At 33.0% G+C, this 13,686-nt stretch overlaps 2 long non-coding RNA genes across 2 annotated transcripts; one reads left to right on the plus strand and one right to left on the minus strand.

Annotated features, from left to right (window-relative positions):
• Positions 1-5,884: 5,884 nt before the first annotated feature.
• On the plus strand, positions 5,885-8,469 carry LOC147475054 (uncharacterized). Its single transcript, XR_015209554.1, has 3 exons — positions 5,885-5,987; positions 7,092-7,203; positions 8,349-8,469. It is a non-coding gene; the product is annotated as an uncharacterized LOC147475054 (long non-coding RNA).
• On the minus strand, positions 7,606-9,935 carry LOC147475055 (uncharacterized). Its single transcript, XR_015209553.1, has 3 exons — positions 8,875-9,935; positions 8,751-8,790; positions 7,606-7,885 (listed from the first exon to the last, which is right to left on the minus strand). It is a non-coding gene; the product is annotated as an uncharacterized LOC147475055 (long non-coding RNA).
• Positions 9,936-13,686: the final 3,751 nt, after the last annotated feature.

Below are 13,686 nucleotides of genomic sequence, written 5' to 3' on the forward strand. Positions count from 1 at the left end.
CATTAATTATTATTTGAGGTTTGTTTGATGTATTTGCATACCGTTTCCGATTTTCCAATAAATATTTTTCAAGGATTTGCATTCAATTTCTAATTATCCGTTAGTTACTCTCTGTCATTAGTTTAATGTAATTTGCATAAACTTTATGATTTCCCATCAATTACTCCTTGAGCTCAGTTATGTATTTGAATCAAATTTCCAATTTCCTTATAATTATCCAATGTGGTGTGTAATACCAACTTAATCTTGATCCATCTCAGAGTGTCCTTGAAAACATGACATAAAAAGTAAATTATGCTTAATTTACTATGTGGGATCATCGAAGATTATCTAGTTTCGATTTCTCGTTAATTATTCTTTAAATTATGCATGACTCACTATGTGGAATCTTCAAAGATTATCTACTTAATGGGTGTTGTTATATTAATTATTCTAAAAATATTTGCAAATATGCATAACTATTATATATTAATATTATATTGATCACTTTCGACCAAATTTCTTATAACGTGAAAACCTCACTCTCCATTAAAAAAAAAACTCACCTTTGATAAAATTCTTTAACTTTATTTGTTTTGTTTAATAATAGAAGTTTAATTGAATTTTTGTGAGATTGCCTAATAAGGCTAAGTTCATATATATTGAAGCTACTTGAATAGCAAGGAGTTCCTAATCATACGGAAAGAGATAAGATAAACATCATTTTAAATGCAAAACTATACTTATCGAGACATTCCCATAACATATAACCCAACTATGTTTTGAGGTTAGTTTAATGCATTTGCATCTAGTTTCCGATTTTTAGTTATTTATATTTTGAGGTTAGTTCAATGCGGTTGCATCTAATTTTCAATTCCCATTATTTATTTTTGAGATCAATTCATTGCGGTTACATCCGTTTGATTGATCGTTAATTATTATTTTCGGTTAGTTCAATACATTTGCATCAAATTCCCAATTTTCTATTAATTGTTCTTTGAGGTCGGGCTTCAATGCATTTGCATCCAGGTTTGATTTCCGTTAATTATTCTCGTGAGATTAGTTTAATGTATTTGCATCAAGTTTTCGATTTCGTGTTTATTATTTGATAAAGTTGCATTTGCATTTAGTTTCCGATTTCCCGTTAATTATTGTTTGAGGTTAGTTCAATGAGTTTGCATCCAGTTTCCGATTTCCCGTTAATTATTTCTTGAGGTTTTGCATCCAATATATTTTTTGAGATTAGTTCAATGTAGTTGCATCCCGTTTTCGATTTTCCGTTAATTATTTTTTAAGATTAGTTCCACGCATTTGCATTATGTTCCCAATTTATAATTAATTTTTTCTTTGAGGTTAGTTCAATACAGTTGCATCCGCCAATTTCAATTTCCGTTAATTTAATCTTTGAGGGTTAGCTCAATGCATTTGCATCCAGTTTCTGATTTTCCGACAATTATTTTTTTATGTTAATTTGATGTATTTGTATCCAAGTTTTGATTTTCTGTTAATTATTCTTTGAGATTAGTTTAATGCAGTTGTATCCATATTTTGATTTTCTATTAATTACTTTTTAAGATTAGTTTAATGCTTGCATTTGCATCCAGTTTTCGATTTCCCGTTAAATATTATTTGAGGTTAGTTCGATGCATTTGCATCCAATTTTCCGTTCCCCATTAATTGTTTTTTGTCGTTAGCTTCATTCAATATTATATATATTTTAAAATATTTATCATTATTGCTTTGCTGGTATTTTTTTTTTCATTTTCTATTATATATTTTGTATAATTGTTTTTAACTATGTTTTGAAGCCATGTTAAGGATATATTCGAAATAAGTCGGTGTTTTATCATAAATACTAAAATTGTATGATTTGTAATAGGAAATTAGTTTATACAAATCACCTATTTTTTAGCATTTTTTTTTATTTGATCAAATATATAAGAATTGGAGCACTAAAAGTGTTTTATTCGTATTTCTACAAATCACCTATTTTTTTTAGTAATTTTTTTTTTTTATTTGATCAAATATATAAGAATTGAAAATACACTTAGGGGCTATTTGTTTTTTTGGGTTAAGTTATAAGAGGGTCTTATAAGACCATGTGTTATAAGAGGGTCTTATAAGATGGTCTTATAAAGTAGTTTGTTTTTAATTTTAAGTTCCTCTTATAAGCACTTGTAAAAATAGAAAAAACAAATATATGACATCTTATAGATGGTTATTTGACAAATATAACCCTACTTTACATCACATTTAACTTGAATATATTAATTTGAAATAAATGTATAGTTTGATTTTCGGTTTCAAATCAATTTTGATAATTAGAATATCAATTTTAAGAAACTACTTTAATTGGCGGTGGTAGTGGTAGTGGTCTTAATAGCACGGTGGTGGTGGTAGTGGAGGTGATGATATTGGTTTTAATAGCATGGTGATGGTGGTGGTAGTAGAAGTGGTGGATGTCTTAATAGCACGGTGGTGGTGGTGGTGATAGTTTTAATAGTACGGTGGTGGTGGTAGTGGAGGTGATGATATTGGTCTTAATAGTACGGTGGTAGTGGTGGTGGTGGTGGTTTTAATAGCACAGTAGTAGTGGTGATAGTCTTAATAGTTCGATGGTAGTGGTGGTGGAGGTAATGATGGTGGTGGTAGTGGTGGTGGCAGTGGCGGTGGTGGTAGTCGGTGGTGGTTAGGGTAATGGAGTTATTTGGAAAATAAGATAATGAAAATGGAAGAAGAGATAAATGAGACTAGGGGTATATGGACGGGGGTGTTTGAGTCATTTTTCAAGTTATAAGACTTATAGAATTGAAGTAGATCTAATTTTGGTACTTATAGAATTGGAACCTCTTATAAGACATTTCTAGTAGAATGCCTCTTATAAGAGGCAAAAAACAAACCAAAAAAATGTCCAAAATCACTGGGCCACATCTTATAAGAGGTTATAAGACTTCAAGGTCTTATAAGAAGCAAAAACAAATGGCCCCTTAAACTCTCAAAATATAAGAATTAGAAATACACTCAAACTCTCCAAAGAGTTCCATGTACGTGGGAGACTATTAGAAAATATTATCTTTCATATTAGAGTGCCACATAAGATAGAAAAAAAAACTAACTCTCATATTAGAGTGCCACATAGGAGAGAGAAAATCCTTCTTTAAAGGTCTCTGCTTTAGTATATAGATAGTAGATATCTAGGATCAGATCTAGACACACTGGAAGACGACACATCAAAGGGATTGTACCAATAATAATGCATCACCGCGTCAGAAATCCTTGGTCTCTGTAGTTCCCCATTTTCAGTGAACTGGAGAATCTGTTAAGACAGAATCTGCAGGAGTGAGTTCTAGGTAACCCCTGCTGGGCTTAGGGTGGCAAAGCCAAAACTACAGTACGTGTGACACTCCAAGGACCAGCTGGTGGTCAGTGAGAAGCATATGTGCTTTGTGCCTCCATTGAATAGTTGAGCAAGACCTTGCTTTTAGTTGAAAACTGAAATAAATTGGTGTTTAGAACAATGTGAAGGCGACTATTTATCAGTGGATCATTAAAGACAAAATCTTCCGCTTATGGAAATGTATCTTATTACATGTAGTAATATGAGCCTTTTTAGTTCGACCATTATTTCCGTAAGGCAAAATTAACTCATTGCCAACTAATGTTATTCCATTGCTTTATTTGGATACTCTTATATGACCGTTGGTTTGTAGAAACGTGTAAGTTGGATTACCGGGAATTTTGACTGATGAAATCAACAATTCTAAATAGTTCTTATATTGAAGATTATCATGTTCATGGCCATAAATTATACTTACCTACTATGATATCCCGGGGTTGAGAATAGAAGGTTTAAGTCTACCTTAACATATCCGTTGCAAGTTGTGTTATTGCAAAGTATGAGAAGGTTTTGATTTTTAGTATTCTGTCCAATACACAAACTTTAAACTTTAAAGGTTTCCATGCAATAAAATGCTCTCTAGTGTTCTAATGTACATCATGTTGCATTTTTCCATTCCTCTTGAGCACGACCCACATGCTTGAGGCATTTAACATGAAGTTCTATGGGATGATACTCAGTATCCTCTAGTTACCTGAAGTCTTTTTATGAGGATAATATATAAAGTAAATGCAAGGCTTATTAACTTTAATTGCTTGCTAGGTGACTTTGATGTAAGTTTTGGCGTTTGTTGACTTCAGACATTATAGTTTGTTTTATTTTTCCTTTTCTTTTGTATTTGTTTTTTTTAGAACAATGTGAAGGCGACCTTATTTTCTCTATTAGCAATGAGTTCTGATTGTGCCATTGTAAAAAAGGGAACAAAAATCTAAAACTTGAGAATACAATATGTGAAAAAGGCAATTGAATAAAAAAGACTGGTGTTTAAACAATGATTAGGTAAAGTAGGTTGACACGACTTGAATGATTGCTTATGAAATGGTGCAGTAGTTTATTCATTGATGCTACTTAGAGTCAATATTGTGTTTTTGTTTCTTTTTTTGATCGTTAATAGTTACTAAATTGATATTGTCACACAAATATTATAACAATTCTTGGGAAGTTAGCTAGAAGCTAACAACCTAAGACCAAGTATCCCAGTTCCAACTCGCAAGGTACCAAATCAGAACCAAAAGAGACGAAAAAATGCAAATAAAGAAAGACAGACTAAGGGTGAAATACAACATGATATGTAACGAAGGGCTTCAGGCGTGGGTCGCAACATGCGATGACCTCACGTGAACTTCGGTCTTTCCAGCTTTTGCCCGGAGGACAATGATTCCCCGGTTTGAAGGGGGCCTTGTTGCCATTTCTTCGAAGGTCAGTAAAGTTAAGCGCTCAATTCTACATTTTTGCAATAAAATGACCAATGCAGCTGTTGTGGCCATGTCAAAGAACTATCCGGATCTTGTGGTGTTCCGCCTTTGTATAATGGGGCTTACACCTACCGGACCATCGATAGGTGAACCCATGGATATGGGCTTTGGTGCTATTGTAATGAACTGTAAAGAAGCTCGGAAAGGTTAGCGATTCCGGGTTTGCTCACCGATAAGGCCTTCTATTACATTGGACGAGATGGGAAGTTAGTTCGCATTACACTATCGGTTGCTTTTGAAGAAGACATCGACGCGGGCAATCGACTATTACATTGGACCGTCTCAGGTAGAGATATAGCTGTCATTCAGCTATGTTGGTGTTTCTATTTGTCTGCGTTTTACCATAGATTTATTTATGCGAGGTAGTTATAGAATAATATGCTTGAGTGATACTTCGAAGCAAGCTACTTCGTACCAACTGTTAGTGTCCTACTGGCAAGAACCATATTGACCCTCACCTTAAATACAATCCTGATTTATTTTCAATGTGATGGCATGAGTTGTCTATTTGAAGAGAGTTCATGTATAAACTCATACCCTTGTGTATCTAATTAATTGGGTCCTAATAGTTCAGCATGTACTCCAAGAAAATATTGGACATGTGTTGAATCTTTAGTTTTTGATATAATAATAAAATGATCTTACTTCTGAGCGTATTGACTCCAAGGTCTCAGTTTTGGTTATCTTTACTAACTGGATTGGGACATTTCAGCCTTTGTATTGCATGCAAAAACAAAAAACTGTTGGATAGGTCTTTTGAATATTCAATTTCCGTATATAGACATTATGTGTAACCTGCATATATTCCATGGAATATTAGGTGGATGAATGGTCAGCATTTAAGAGCTCTACCTTCATAACAGTTAGTCAAGCTTTTAGTGAACAATGGAAGGTTCTTTGCCGTATCCTTGTAGAATCAGAAGGTACATTTGTACAGGTTGGATTATGGATTCATTTTTTTTTACCTTAAAACTGAATTTTCATTATTACTTGCTATTCAAAGTGTTAATCCTTTTTTATTAACCCCTTAAACAGGAAACTGCTGAACTGCTAAAGTATGGTATTGATTTGGTTACAGATTCAGATAAAATTTTATCAAAATTGCTCTCGTATGCCTTGCATTCTACTTTGGCTAGGTACCCTATCTTTTCTTCTATGCGTACTGTTTATTTTTATGCTGTTGTCAAAGACAACGTAAATAGTGTTGAATTTTGAGACCAAGGTCGTCTTAGAAATCTGCTTCTTAGTTGACCTGTTCATTTAGTATAGTACTTATTATTTTGTGAATGCATATTAGAAATAGAAAAATGTTGTTAGGAAGCTCAAGGTGTCTTTAGTAATGGGTTGTAAGCTTCCCCATAATCTTTCTGAATCTGCCAATGTTAGTCACTTTGTCGGAGAAAACTTTGCCCAGTAGACTATTACCAACGAACTCCTTCTTGAGTGTCGTCTTCAGTGATCTCTATACGGGAGTTCTCCTCTCTCGTAAGTGAGAACTTAGAAAGCGGATTCGCCAAGAACTCATCCATGTCGGTGGAACAATAAAAACAAAAGAACTGCTACTATCCAGAAGACCCTAGCTTCCACACTCAATTCACCGAAAAAAAAATCAATGAACTTGGAAAAGAAAATATTGTTCTTGGGTGGGTCACGCGTATGGTCAAGTCCTGAGTATACATCTGTGTCCCTCTCATGGATCCTTTTACCTGGTGATAAAAGAGAGAAAAAGATGATACGACCTTACTTGGTTGAACCACCATGTACACGAAAACCAAACTGTTAAGCGTCTGATGCTCAGCAATTGCGGATAACTGACGACGCGCCTAAAATGAAACAGTGGATGAACCAAAATCCACTCGCCATTTCAATAAAACAGCATCACTTATCCCCAATTCCCAATTCAAAGACTACGAATCTCGTTAAAATTCTTCAACACCTGTGTGGGTGCTTTACCATTAGTTGGTTTGATAGAACACCTAGTTGATGAAAAAATTGTCAGTTTTTCTGACACTGGTTTGTTATCTAGAGCCTGTGTAAAGCGAAACTTTGTCAAATCCTAGTTAGCCAGAGAGTTATTATTTTTTTGAAATACATTACCAGGTGCAGATTTTTGTTTTACTTTTAGATAAGTTCAGTTGGTTACAAATTGACTTTTCTCATTACCACTTTTAGTTAGAGTATGTATTCAAGTATGTTATATTGCTTGGATTGTGGCTTCTTGTTAGTTTCTATAAATGCAGAATCGGCATTGAAATTTGGCTCAGGAATGTTTCTGCTTGTTCAAGTTGTTCTCTTGTTTGATTTCGTTCACGGATGGAACGACGCATGGTTTAAAAAAGATCAGCAATTCTGGTTAGTGGAGTTTCTTTATACTGTTGATATGTCTGTAAACAATAAAACGTTTTAATTCTGCTTGATTCTTAAGTTATTATGCTTTAATATTTACATAGTGAAATGGACAGATTCCAAGTTTTTACTTCTATTTCATGTTTGCAACGTGATTTAAGTATTTATTCTAAATATTACATAAACGTACAACAAAGTCTGATTAGTTCGAGATATTGCTTTTGCATCAGATGTCACTATAGAGGATTTTCTCAAGTCCAAGTCGCAGGAATTCGAATACTGACTGCTTAATGTGAACCCAATCATCTAGTCAAGGTGTAATAATAGTTAATCCTATAAATTATACTCACTTAAAGCATACACTTTGAAAGATCCTAGCTGATGGTTCGCCTAGCCAGCCAGAGTAGCGTCCCTATTAAAGTCTCTACTCACGCATCTAAAAAGACTAAAATTATTGAAACTAAATACTGAATGGAGTTTTTAAGGGCTTCCAGTGCCAATTTACATCTTGGTTCATTAAAAGCCGTAATGACCTCCACGCACTCCCTCAAAAGCAAATTTTGTTCCTCTTAACTGTCCAGCTAGCTTTACTACCACTTCTGGCTGCTTACGTTTCTACTTCTTCAGCATTTGTAACTCCTAACGTCCTAACTGCTGCCCCTACTCATTTGTTAAGGAAGCATCAAACCTGAAAAGGATGCATTCATTAGGAAATATAGGAAAAATGCTAGTTTCTGATCAAAACTTACAATGCGATCAAATGAGTTTAGACAAACTATAGGATTTGTCATTTCTGAAGCCATATAACAGGAATGGTGCAGATCTGTGGACATGGTTTGTAGTTTCCAAAATCCCAAGCATGTAAACATGTTGGAATTAGAGACTTTATTCCGCTTGATAAATAATTTATTAGGAAACTTGTATAGTAGGGCTTGATACTTAACATCTTCTTTATCTCAATGACTCTGATTTTTGTGTTTGTTTTTGCATTAGTTGCTCTGCATCCAATTCTAAGTTGCTAGCTTTCAATTATTATCTCATTCCAGTTATTATATACATGTAAGATGGTGTCCCTTGATGTTTTTATTGTAAATGAATCTTTATTACTAATTATTCACCTAAAAATTCCCAAATGAAAACTTGTATTGCAGTTTGTAAGCGGCAGGATGCTCTCTCAATGGGTATCTGAAAAATGTGATATGTTGTTTCAAAAGAGGGAGCAATCAGTGGAGAGGATGGATGCATTTCTCAGAGTGGTCACTTCCATACCTGGGATTGACAAACATAATGCTAATCTTGGTAATAATTTTGTTACGCCATTATGTTTTACTCTTGGAACTGAATAAGACTTTTACTGTACATGCATGTTTATAAGAGGCAACTACATCTATGAGAGGAATGATTTTCTTATCTTTCATAGCTGACCTGTACCCCAATAGGGGACTCACTTATGAGTTATCTCCGATGAAGAAACCATCCTTAGAATTAACTTATCTCTTACATAAAAATTAAACTATATAAAAAAAAATTGTTTAAAAAAACATTTGACTAACCTTTGTCTTCTTGTTCCAAATGTCGTAGTGGTGTATTGACCTGCATTATTTTGGCCATTTTAATCATAATTTATAGACTAACTTAATTATTTATTTGAAATCCTTATACCACACGTCAACTTACCTCATCTGTCAATCCTTTGTAGTCTTCATAAGAAATAGTATTCTGGTTTGTCTTGTAGTAACAGAGTCTATTTTGCTCAATTGTATTCCACGCATCAGTTAATGTTTCACTAATCATCATTCCAGCATTTATTGATCCGCAATTAGTTGCGTCCACATCTATGGTATCCATGTGGTTTACCTGCAGTATTTTAAATAATCTTAGTAGCTATTGATAGAAAATTATAATCTTATAATAGTATAAACTTAGTACAATAATAATTATTAATTTACAGAAAAAAAAAAATTTCTTGGTACCTTTGCTTTGTAGCTCTGAGTTTTGTGATGGAGGATTCTGTACTTATGATTAGAAACTTAGTGCAATACTTGTGTTGGACTTGTACTTTGATTAGAAGTTTTATTAATTAAAACTTATCTAAATTAGATAGATATCAAAATTAGATATTTCACTTTGATTAGAAGTTTTATTAATTAAAACTTATCTAAATTAGATAGATATCAAAATTAGATATTTCACTTTGATTAGAAGTTTTATTAATTAATACTTATCTAAATTAGATAGATATCAAAATTAGAGGTTATCAATTGGTAAAAGATAGATTTAACAATAAAAAAGCTACTTATTGACCTTTTTTCTTTTTCACCTAATTTACCTTCTTTCCTTTTCACCTAAATGCCTAAACCAACTAATTAAAATAGCATCTTTGTATATTAGAAGTTTGATATTTTACCAATTGGTAGCAATTAATGCAACTGTAGAAGGTAGTAATTAACTTTAGGCAAATATTGTTTGAGCATTGTTTGGGTTATTTTTTGGATGATTTGATATTGAATATTTATATCATAATTTTCCAAGGTTTATGTGTGATAGATAACACATCGTTATTGTCAAAGATGTATGCTACTTATCATAATAGGATCCGAGTCTGAACGGCATTATATTTATTTTATATAATGATCTGGACTCTGACATTATTATCAAAAAAGTAATGAATGTATTATAATATCTTAATGATTAAGATAAAATCCTAATAAAAGAAAAACAATTATTCAACTACTCAGAATTATTTATTCCTCTCCAAAAGATTCTTCATTTGCTTGATACTCTGCTGTCCTCATCACTTTACTCTTCATTTTTTTAGCTTTCTTTGATGGTCGAATTTCTTCAGTAATTTCTTTGGAAATCTGCTGCTTCATTTTAACATAACAATATATTGGTTATTTATTTTCTTAAAAATAGTAAATAAAATATTCAAGAGGAATTGTAATAAAATTTGAACATACCTTAGCATTTTCTCGTCATTGATTCAACATCTTTATTATCTTCGTTACCATATTTGTTATGGTAAACGATGGAAACTTTTCATGCATACTATATTTATTGAGTTTGACTTGAAATATCCAATGACTACCAAGATTTTTTTCAAGTTCTTTTTTTTAATGTCATCGAAATCTTGACCCCACAAATTATATAATAAATAGTTAATAATAATTTAATATTGAAATAAAATTAAACGTGTTTATGCTTTACTTGCCTTTTTCTCTAAATCAAGAACTTTTGCAATTGGTACTTTCACAATATCTTCTGCTTTGTTACCAAAAGCTACGAAAGCAGTCATTTCAGTTTCATCCTCAACCCGTAGTTTTAAAAGGTATCTGTAAATTAAAACATTTAGAATATTTGTACTCAATATCCTTTTTATTAGACATTTGTTGGAAGACTTACCTTTTTTTTGGTCTTAAATATTTGGCTCCACAATCTGTGCATGTATGTTCTGAACCACTATCAACGTGTTTTATAGTACATTTAACGCAAGTTTCATAGTACCAGTTGGTCCCTAACAACTTAACAAATTTTCCTCTGCATGTGAAGACCTTTCCCTGTAAAAAGTCATAGATTACAAAACTAACTATATAAATCATATGATATTGAAAATATATGACAAATAATGTAATAGTAAATGGCTAACCTGATTTGTTGGTTCCATCCCATATCTTATGAGTTCTTCTATTGTTATCCTCGTCCTTGCTCATTTTTTCCTCTAATGAAATTGGTTCTTCGTTGTCCGCTTTCTTCTATTCCAATTTTTTTTTTTTATCGTGGTCTTCAAATCTTCACAATTGAAAAAGAGAATCATTATAGAAAATATGAATAATTGAAAATTTTGTAAATAAAACTGATCATAAATTACCTTTTTCTCATTTCATGAACATATTTTAAATCCAAATTTATGTAAAGCTTTGTTGCTGATGAGACACATACTTGGAATTGCACTATTAAATTGGAAATAGTTTAGTATGATAAGAATTATTTTGGAAACTAATACAAAGATGATGTTAAAGCTTAAACTTACTTCTAATCTTTTTGAGAAATAGGGATGTCAGAATGACAATAACATTTTCTTCCTTATTGCTTATATTAGCAATTGTATCGGACATTTCTCCCCATAAAGCCACGGTCTTCTCATAACCCCAGAGATTATCTCAAATTGTCAAATACAATTTAATAATAGAAGAAAAAATTGTGTACTTATGAATTAATGTTTACCTTTCGCCTACCAAAGTAATTTCTCTAAAACCTTGTGGTTTTTTATTACCAATTTTTTTCAAAATTGTTATGATATCTGTATTACAAATATTGTTAGATCATTCGAATATGCATTATTAAAATATACAACAGATAATAAGTTTATAAAATACCTTTCAAGTCACATGCTGAGGCATCTTCTGTTGCAAGGAATTTTTCGAATTCAACAAAAGTGAACTTGTAATTTTCAATACTCTTGTCATCTTCATTGGTAGGAGTTACTATAGTTGCTTTTGTAAACAAAATTTTGCAATTAAATCGTACAGGACGGTAACTCTTGTCTTCTTTGTCCACTTCAAATTTCTCAAAAGTATAAATTTTTCCCTCTTCCAGTTTTCTCTAAATTTGTCTTTTAGGTCATCCCTGTACCTTGGCATGGATTTGATCTCCCTATGATTTCAAAATTAAATTATTAAGTAAAAAAAGTGATTATTAATTAAATGTATATTTCTGACCTTTTCATCAATGAGAAGCATGTCTATTCCAAAAGTTTGTTTTCTTCTCGCTCAACGGATTAAAAGGGAACCACAATCTGGCCGACACGCTTTCACTATACACTTGTCTGTTTTTGGTTGAGCTTCGGCAAGTCCTGTGTATTTATTTTCCATAGTGTAATGCCTGCTAAACAATATTATAACATTGTGAATTAGTTCCTTAACAAAAAAATATCAATATATATTGATTGAGAAATTATTAAGTAATAAATCACAAATAGACACTTGGGCACCGCCATCTTGAAGTTTGATGATCGCATAAGATTCACGCCCAGTTCAAAAGGTATTATTATTGTTTAGTGCTTGTGCTAAGGAGTTAAACAGCTTGACCATAGGGAAAGTAGTCAAACCGGATTGAGATGCGTGGTCGCATCACCGTAAGAGATTGAGCTAATTATAGTTGAATCATCATCGATTGGCGAGGGTATGGGGAAGGAAGGAGTAGGAGTTTACCCAACAATCGAACCGACCGTGTCTTGCTTGCCACGATCTTGATGTGATAAAACTCACCGCCTTCGAACTGCAGTGTTTCCGGGATTGATGTGACTCCTTTTACGCTTTGATGTACCTTCAGACTGCATCCGATGTGCCCGCGCTCGATTATTGAAAAAGCCGACACGCTTTACGATTGGGCCTTAATTTGATATTTCTTTTTAAGCCCAGCCCACACACGGTTTGTAAGAGTGACGCAAACTACTAAGGTTATCTTGTTCTTAAAATCGGTCTAGGTGGTCTCTTGGCCTTCAAAGCGGTGTCCAACCGACTTCGCCCACACATGCCCAAATCATTTAAAAATTGGTGGGACCGATTCGACGGGTCTAGGGTCTAGGTGATTAGGCATAAGATATATCGAAATATCGAAATGGCAAAGATACTCTTTGAGTATTGCTCCTCCGATGCCGATCCTTCCGGTCCCCCTATCATATAACGGGGGTAAGTGTTTGGAGAAATACTGTAAGGGAACATCAAGTTCTTGCATGCTTTGCTCCCTTTGAGACCTTGACTCTGAACTTCAGATCCTTTCTTACAATCGTTCATTAATCCTTTCTTGAAACTGCAATCTGTGTACTGCTGATATTACATGTGTTTTTAATTGTTTTATTTGGTCTTCTCACTGCTAATTCTCATTGTGCCAATGCAGAAAGATGTTCGAGTTTTTCATATAATTGTATACTATTCTCACCTATCCTTTGGTGGCAGTTTGAGAGCACATTGCAGGATTGCAGGAGCACTCTGCGTCCTGTGGGGAGGTCGCAAGGGTGTCTCTCCCAAAGGATTACGAATCCGATGCTTTGAAGGGGTATGTAAAAAATTTCCTTGTGATTTTCTTGTTATGAGATATTATTTTGACTACAATCTACACTTGCAATGGTGGCTGTCGCGTGTAATTAAATCTAGGAATGATACAAAGCGTTAATAATAATATATTAAAAAATATTCAGATCTATTAGAAATTTAAAATAAGTTACATATCCTATCCTAAATAAAAAAAGTTACATAGAAGTTACATAAACAAAAGTTGAAGAAACAAAAGAGGAATATGTTACTTTATAAATTTTGTAAATAAGAGGAATATGTTGTACCTGTATGATTGCTTGACTTGAATTATAGAATAGCCTGCAATATACAATAGAAGAACCTTTGTTAATTTGAGGAGAGAAGCTTTGTAGATTAGTGGAGTATAGTTTTTGGTTGTGATTTATAGTTGTTTTGCTGGATAAACATCATTATT

This window comes from Coptis chinensis, chromosome 9 (assembly GCF_015680905.1).
Source record: "Coptis chinensis isolate HL-2020 chromosome 9, ASM1568090v1, whole genome shotgun sequence".
NCBI lineage: Eukaryota > Viridiplantae > Streptophyta > Magnoliopsida > Ranunculales > Ranunculaceae > Coptis > Coptis chinensis.